Genomic DNA, 9,013 nt, shown 5'->3' with positions numbered 1-9,013 from the left:
TTATTGGGCAGCGGGTTACTTTGCCACGCCTCCGCCATGACGGCTTGAAATTCGTCCCCTCGTTGGTTGGAGTCAAGGAGAGGATGTTTGCTGATTGGCTGAGTGAATGGCATTGATAGGGGTAGTGGTGGCTGGCAGAAATTAATCGCCTCTACATCAAGCCACCGTCTTGTTGTTGTGTCGCACGACTCGCACCCCACGCAGCTCAGCCTTATCTTTTCACTGAGTATTGTCATGCTGGTGATGTTTATGGATGTCTGGACGTGCCGGCCGCTACCTGCATCAGCTTCCGTTGATCACTGTCGATGCACAGGTAATACGAAAAGCTGCAGGTGACTTAAAGTGTGCTCGTCTGAAATTGCGTGTAAGATGTAAGATATTTGCATTGCTAAGAAGATACAGGAAATAGAAAATACACTGTTAAATAGTATGAAATACAAATTATCTTTAAAGTACTTGTGGAAATATAAAGCCAAATTTCTGAACGAGAACAAACAAAAAGAAAAAGAAACAGGAAAGATATTCAAGACTCAGTTCAGAACGCAGTGATGCGAAATCTTAAGTAAGCAGCAAGTCAAGATATGCCAAACTTAGAGATGAAGTGTGTGTGGAGTGCGCAGTGGCTTATGTGAGTTGTCTTCATCATGGGTGGTAGGTAGTCTGCTCTCATTTTCTCTCAGGCCGGTAGACTCGCAGCCCTTCCTAGAAGCGATGGCTAGCAAATTATCACCTTGTTTTTATTCTTATTTTTTTTTTCGTCTTTTCTTCCCCAGTCTCCATTCTCCTTTTCAAAGAATCTCTCTCTCTCTCTCTCTCTCTCTCTCTCTCTCTCTCTCTCTCTCTCTCTCTCTCTCTCTCTCTCTCTCTCTCTCTCTCTCTCATAAACATGCTTTATTTTCTACACGAGTCTATGTATAGGCGTTATGAATTAGTCCGCAAGTTTCTTTTATGCAAGCACGCTAGCAGTAGCGTACACACACACACACACACACACACACGGTAGTGGAGTGGTTAGCACGGTCGACTCACAATCGAGAGGGCCCGGGTTCGAGTCCCGGGAAGCGGTGAGGCAAATGGGCAAGCCTATTAATGTGTAGCCCCTGTTCACCTAGCAGCAAGTAGGTACGGGATGTAACTCGAGGGGTTGTGGCCTCGCTTTCCCGGTGTGTGGAATGTGTTGTGGTCTCAGTCCTACCCGAAGATCGGTCTATGAGCTCTGAGCTCGTTCCGTAATGGGAATGCTGGCTGGGTGACCAGCAGGCGACCGTGGTGAATTATGGTACATGGCTAGACACGCACATATACATGCATGAAACACACACACACACACACACACACACACACACACACACACACACACACACACACACACCAATGGACGGAAGCACTAGTTTTATCTTCTATCTGTCTGTCTATCTCTATGTATACATTTACTAAGTACTATTCGTATGTCTCTTTTTATGTCGGTCTGTTTGTCTATTGCCATGATAAGCCTGCTTGAAAAATAAAATAGATCCGTAGATAGATGAAGAAATGAATAAATGCACGTTATGAAAGGAAATGCTAACACATATCTAAACATTGCGATAATGAGCGAGAAGAGACGGATAAAAGTACGTCTAGATGGGTAAATGAGATTTATGAAAATTATAAGCGTGTCTAGAGCAATGAAAAATAAATAAATGTGTAGACAAATACATTAATAGATATACAAAAGAGAGATGTTACGTGAGAATAAGCTCAAATTATGTTACCTGATTGTTTGTCTTGTATGTACACGTGGAGTGTCGTTGAAAGGACACACGATGAAGCAGAAGCGTTTTATATATAACACTTGCTGGGTGTTGTTTGGCTTGAGGACAAAAAAAAAAAAAAAAAAAAAAATAAGAGTAGCAGGATTAGAATACACTTGATCAGAACATTCACTCAAAATTTATCATCCTAATCCGTCACAGTGAAAGCCTCGTATTCACTTTAAAGTCTTTCCCACTATTTACCAATCAATTCCTAATATTTCCTATTCAAAATCCAACTGTATCGAACTTAAATCTGCTACTTTTTTTCCTCTTAAGTGCAAAGGGTAGTGGCTACATCACCAGTGTTATGCATGTTATGTTTAGTGTTTACAAGATCGGCAGGTGTACGTACATAGTAGACTGTATATTTCTCCTTGCAGTACCGTATGTGTCCGTATTTTGTCCCTGTGTGTTGGGAAGCTCGGGGCAGGGTCGGAGCAGTGAGGCCTAAACACGATGGCACTGGTTCATCGCGTGGTTGACCAGGAAGGTGCCAAGTTTGTCTGTCTGTGGCCTAGTCTTACTTTGGCAACAACAGAGTCATGCAGTGTTGTGTTGTGGTGCAGGGTGGCACACGGGGATTTTACTTGGCTTGGTTGGTCTGCCCCGCGCCATACTGCAAGCCATCCATTCCTTTAATGATCACTTGCAAGGACAGCACTATGAAGAGTCTCCAAATTTTCTTTTTCTTGATGCGATAAATTTATTGGTCTGTTTATGATAGCGTGTGGTGAATTTAGGTCTATTCTAGAGCGACAACATACGGATTTTAACTTGTCTACACATTTAATTTTATTTCGAAGTTGAATGAATCTTTATTTAATCATTTTTGGGGGGCAATCGATGAAGTTTTCAGATATGCTGTTCTCTTATCTAGTTAATGTTGCACCGATCATTAACTAGTAAAATGATTATAGTCCTACTTGTAATACAAGATACGGGCTGATACGCGTGGATTTCAAATAACAACAAATCTTTAGGCCTTTACTTTGCTAAGCCTATAGAAAAATATTAATCCTCAGTCAGAGTGGCGGATGGTTGAAATAGACTCGGTAAACAGGCTATTGTCGTTGAATCGTTAGGGAGCTTTTAAAAGAAGATGAAATGAAGATATTGACAAGGATATGTGGATGATGAGTGTGCAGGTTTTATATAAGATCTGATACGTGTAGGTTTTCAGATTTATTTTAGCTTCTCTTATATTCTTATGTTCTCTGAAGAAGGAAACACCTGGAACACAAGAGAAATAAGGTACTTCGTGCGCGTGTCCTCTCATCGACACGAAGTTCCTTTTTTAATATTATTGCGTTCTAACTTAATTAGTAACGACACCAGAGCACGAAATGTTCTCTCATTACCATAATCTACACAAACATGCACATACACACTTATCTTCCCAATGTTCTGATTAACTTAACGAGCAAACGACGCTGCTTTTCACCATGGAATTAGACGAGAGAGAGAGAGAGAGAGAGAGAGAGAGAGAGAGAGAGAGAGAGAGAGGACGATTAGAGAAAAGTATATTGGGAGATGCAAATCCTGTCACCATCACACAACGCATTCTAACTAACCAGCCTAGCTAACGACACTTTTCTACACCACATAATTAGGGAAAAATATATAGGCTTGTGAAAGGTGCTCAAGTTTTCTCATGACCACACGAACACCATCACACAGGTTTATGCGCCTCGTGTTCTTGTCTTCAAACCTAGCTCATAATTAAAATGGAGGAAAACCAATTAAGAGAAAGCTGTATTTGACGGTGTAAGATCTATTGCATGTACGGAAGGTGTTGCTTGTTGATACTACGATGTGATTTGCTTACAAGTGGACAAAACGCAGTGCAAGGTGGGAATGCAGCTCATGCGACCTCAATCAGTACCCAGATAACCGATTTAGCCTCTCAGAGTGGGCACAGCAATGCATCCTAATTAAAACAATGAACAAACTACCGAACATTGCGGCCAAGAAGAGTAACAATTGGGGCAACAAAGCGGACCAAAACCTCGAGACGGGAAGCGAAGCAGGCTGTACTATTGATAAAAGAAAAAGCTTTACCCTTTTGTAGAGTCTTGTAGAATGTTAGCAGCTCTTGAAAATAGCGATGATTAAATGATAAACGTTATAAAACATAATATTCACATGAAAGAAGGTTTAAAATTAGTGCAGAAGGTCTTGTAGGAAAAATAAGTATGACCGGACCACCTTCCCCCAGTCCCACGTTGGTTGCCTTTCTGTCGGTCGCTCAGCCGTAGTCGAGGAAGGAAGGCGCCTGCACCACGCCAGATTTATCCCGTTTTTACGCTCCCTTTCTTGTAAGTAGGACCTTCATTAACTCCTGCTGATGTGTAAATAAGTCTAGGAATAAGTACGACGCTTTAGAACACTTGGATAGATGGCTATTGTGTGCATAATCTCAGGTTGTCCCGTGTGAGAGGGGCAGCAGGTCTTGTATTGGCGGACGAGAGAAGAGAGGGGCGCTATAGGGTTGGGATGGTTCAGGTGGAGTGGAGTGAGGTGTTGGTTATGTTAGTGGAATTTAGAGTTGGGATGCCTTAATATATGTGGTTAATGCAGATTTTTATAGTAATGACATAATTCTAGACGATCGAGGTGAATTACAGTGAATGGCAGGACAGGAGAAGACAGACTGGATTGTGGTAGGATGGTTCGAGGCTAGTACAGTTCAATAATACAAGGATACAAGGATGGAATACCAGCAGCGTCCCATTCCCATCTATATGCATCTGTATGCCGTTGTTTGACCCTGCAGTTCGTCAGATATACTGCGAACTTCATTGTTAACTATTGAGAGTCTGCGTGTGGCAACAGCGTTCAGGGCGAGGCTTGTAGGCTGTGGGAACGCTCGTGATGGTGGTTTTGGTATGTATCCCAGTTGCTCTCTCTCTCTCTCTCTCTGTTATTCTGTTGCAGTTTGAACTGATAAGAATTTAGTGCAATATTCTCTCTGGCTAGGCCGTGGGAATGCCTGTGCTGGGGTTTTATGTTGTCTTGGAATGTGGTAGTGCGCTCTCTCTCTCTCTCTCTCTCTCTCTCTCTCTCTCTCTCTCTCTCTCTCTCTCTCTCTCTCTCTCTCTCTCTCTCTGTTGCTAGGCTGTTGAAGTGGTGCCGAGTCTTCACTGACGCTGACTATTGTTACTGTAATCCACAATCAGAAACCCCGGATCGTTTTTTTTTTTTTTTTTTTCCGCTTCTTACTGATACTCCTCATTTCAGGTTGGGAAGACACACTGGAACCATTGATTTGTGTTAAAGTGATTGACAGTATTATGTACGCGTTACACACACACACACACACACACACGCCCGGTAGCTCAGTGGTTAGAGCGCTGGCTTCACAAGCCAGAGGACCGGGGTTCGATTCCCCGGCCGGGTGGAGATATTTGGGTGTGTCTCCTTTCACGTGTAGCCCCTGTTCACCTAGCAGTGAGTAGGTACGGGATGTAAATCTAGGAGTTGTAACCTTGTTGTCCCGGTGTGTGTTGTGTGCCTGGTCTTAGGCCTATCCGAAGATCGGAAATATGAGCTCTGAGCTCGTTCCGTAGGGTAACGTCTGGCTGTCTCGTCAGAGACTGCAGCAGATCAAACACACGCACACACACAAACACACACACACACACACACGCTATGGTGCGAGCCATAAATAAATAAATCAATTAAATCAATAAGTTAATTCTTGGTTAAGTTAGATTTATAGTTAGGTTAAGGATTTCATTGTTTTAATGTCCCCCCGCCCCCTGTACATTTTCAGTGTAAACTTTGTGGCACTGCCAAATTAATAAACTGTATATTATTATTATTACACACAAGTTGTCATTGTTGGAAGGGAAACTGAATAAGAATAGGTTCATGTAACATTCATTCCGAGTCTTCAGCTTACTGTTTAGGAATAAGGTCGAGTTAGCAGTCAGGTAACAGTAATATTCCAGCCTTGAATAATAACAATAATAATAATAATAATAATAAAAAAAAAAAATACATTGGATTCGCGTAACATTCAGTCAGTGTTCAATGCACAGTTAAGGAATAAGGTCGAATTGTTGACTTAACGCATAAAGTTGAATGGCATCCATACATTACGTTGTTCCGCGTTGGATAGGGATTAGGGAAACACCTCACGTCGGGCTGCTTCATCCTCGCCGTGCCTCATCCCCGCGCCGCTCCATCAGCTCCACCAGCCCTTCTTCATGTGAAAGGAATTCTGGCTGAGGACAGTGAAAAGGGAATGGCGAATGGCGGAGTGACTTGAGAAGATAATATGTACCTTAATTTTGTTGTGGTGGTGGGAATAATGACTCATGGTGGGAGGCGAATAGCGAACTGTTAGTGGTGGGAATGCTGCTGTCATGTTGTTACTCATATTGACTTAAGATTCGCATTATTAACCTCCTTGAGTCCTTGGTAACTATTAATTTCCTTGTGGTAATGACACTGGTGGTTCAGATGTCCATTATTTTATCAACAGTGCTAATTGGTGGAGGTCTAGTGAAATGCTGGTAAGCGGAGCATGTTACGGTAGTATGACAGAACTAGCGGAACGTGATACGCTGTTACAAATAGCTGAACTCGGGTTAGTAAAGTGGATATTCGATCTGTATTCGACTAGGTACCCGGGTAACTTCAGTCCCTAGTACCTAGGGAGCTGAATGGACAAACGAGTCGCGCTTCCTTTACATGCCGAGCCAAACAAGGCGGTAATGTGTGTTGATTAAGTACTTGTGGCATCAAGATATGCAGCGATTTACTAGCTGGCATGTATGGTGATGTAGGTGATGGCATTGGAGATAAGGGAGCCACAATAGTGTGTGTGTGTGTTGTCCATTCCATATATCATAGGCCTTCCGCTTCTCCTTATCAATCTTTCTGCAGCCGTACGTTGTTTGTATTGACCAAATATTTAGTATTCTTAAATGTGCGGAGATTGGATAGAGTGCGTTGTATCCATTCCTGTCCCCGTTTCTCCGTATTCTTAACTTTTCCAATGCTCTACAATATTCTTTATACATTATCTCTTTTAGACACCATTTTATCTATTAATTCTATATTTTGTGAAGTTGGGTTTGGTAGAGAGCGTGCTTTAGTTATGTATTCATCCATTTTCTTCCACTTCCCCTTTCACATCATCAGTCCTTCAGCTGTACAGTACTTAATTAACCTTCCATTCAGGTGTTTTTGTAGTGTCGAGTGCAAAACTGCAGAATAATCGCGTCAAAAATGTGGAATGGAGATTACAACACACAAACACATAGGTACTCGGATCGATATTATCAAATCTTCCTGGGGTATGTTAAATGTTTCGCCTCGCAATGCATGAATCTGATGTTCGTCTCCAATCTCTGTGCGTCGTTTTCGTTTGGCAATCAAAAGCAGCGGAGAATATGGCCCTTAATTTTTCCTTAACCTGTGGCACATTTTGTATTCAGAGTACGCGACGGCTTGACATTTCTGCTTCACGGTCACTTAGAGAGAGAGAGAGAGAGAGAGAGAGAGAGAGAGAGAGAGAGAGAGAGAGAGAGACCAAAATACGAACGTTTCCTTAGTTGAGTTATAAAGATGCAAGCGTATTCGTTGCCAAACCAAAATACTAACAGGTTCTTCGAGTTAGTGACAAAAAAAAAATAAATAAATAAAATAAATAAATAAAATAAATAAATAAATAAATAAGTAAATAAATAAAAAAAATGGTTCCCTTTTTCATTTAGATTAATAGACCAAGATACGATCCCACTCTGTGTTGGTGACTAGAAATAGAGACCAGTTCCCCTTGCAAGATTAAAAATTAACCTCCCACTTCCTTATAAGCTCGATCAGTACAGTTTCTAAGCGTCCCTTTCTACAGAGCTAACCTTGTTGAAACTAAATATTCAATTCAAGAGTCAAGGTTCCTGCTTAAGTATTCGAAAGAAAGAAAAAAAAAATACATCTGAATATTTAAGTTAGTTTATCCGGAAATCAAACGAGGCACTTCATTTTGTAGTGACATGTCCTTAGGAAGCGACTCGTCATGGGTAGGCCTGGTGGAAGGAGAAAGGGTGTCAAGTGGAGAGATTGAATAAAGATAGATAGGTAAAAGATGAGTTAAAGATAGGAAACGGAAAAAAAAAAGGATTCGAACTAGAAAAGAAACAGAATGTGTAAAGGACGTGAATAAAGATAGATGGGAAAAAGATGAGTTAAAGATAGGAGACGGAAAGAAAAAGGATTCGAACAAGAGAAGAAACAGGATATGTGTAAAGGACGTGAAATAGGCATAGGAGACTATATGTATGTGAAAGGAAAAATAAGGTACGCGTAGCATAGGGAATCATAATTAGGATATAAGGGAAGTAAGGATGCGTAGATAAGAAAGCAAGTTGATAGGAAAGAAATCATGATAAAGTAGATGAAAAATGAAAGGAAGGAGAATAGTGGATTAGGAAACAATGTAAAATAGGAATGATGAATAGATAATAGAGGAATAGATAAGTATGGAGAATAGATATTAGGCGGAAGAGGAAAAGGATTAGGAGAAAGAAAAAGAGAGAAGGTGGGGGGAGAGGGAAGTGTGTTGGGATGAAAGGGAGAAGGGAAAGTGGTGTGTAGGGCAGAAATAGTGCTGAGCAAGGCATTAGATGTAGAAAGCAACCTTGACTTAGATACAAATAATAGTACAATAAGTTTTTTTTTTGTGGATGGCAGACTGTGTACAAAGTTATGCGGTAGCCAGCGTGAGTTGACTTTCTTGGTGGTAGTCTGGGTGGCTGTTTTTAGCAGTGCATGGTAGTGATGAGTGTGGTGTTTCTAAGCTTATTTCAGGCTTACTTTAAAAAGTTTACAAGTGTTGCATGATTTTTCCTTAGTCTTTTCTGAATTTGAACGTTATTATCTACTACTTTCCTTTTCTTTTCCTCCTTCCCTCACTGCTTTCCTCCAAGTGTAATTCTAAATACTGTCAGGTGTGTGGAATTTCGTGGTCACACGAGCTGCGTTGAGTAATGAAAGCTGCAGTAACTTGAATGCTATAACTTTAAAACAGGTCCATTGAAACGTATAAAGAATAAAAATAGGACTAATTGTAAGTGATGAAAAATAATAAATAGGATGTGCGAGATCATCACTTGTACTTCAATTGCGTCATTACTTGCAAGTATATTTGGCTGGTGTACAAAACCCTAATGTGTGAAATGTATGTTAATGGACTCAAACTAACGGTTGCA

The 9,013-nt window shown here is 41.1% G+C and overlaps 1 long non-coding RNA gene across 2 annotated transcripts in view; it reads left to right on the top strand.

Moving 5' to 3' along the window:
* The first annotated feature begins 96 nt into the window (after positions 1–96).
* Positions 97–9,013, top strand: part of LOC123507661 — a 10,401-nt gene continuing 1,484 nt past the window's right edge. The window contains exon 1 of one of the 2 annotated variants that reach the window (XR_006675731.1): positions 97–313. This is a non-coding gene — a long non-coding RNA (uncharacterized LOC123507661). Of the gene's footprint in view, positions 314–3,315; positions 4,112–9,013 lie in introns of those variants that run through there. The other variant, XR_006675730.1, reaches the window with a different exon arrangement.

This window comes from Portunus trituberculatus, chromosome 23 (assembly GCF_017591435.1).
Source record: "Portunus trituberculatus isolate SZX2019 chromosome 23, ASM1759143v1, whole genome shotgun sequence".
NCBI classification, from domain to species: domain Eukaryota; kingdom Metazoa; phylum Arthropoda; class Malacostraca; order Decapoda; family Portunidae; genus Portunus; species Portunus trituberculatus.
The sequence above is the reverse complement of the archived record's forward strand: the minus strand, read 5'-3'. Positions and strand labels throughout refer to the sequence as shown.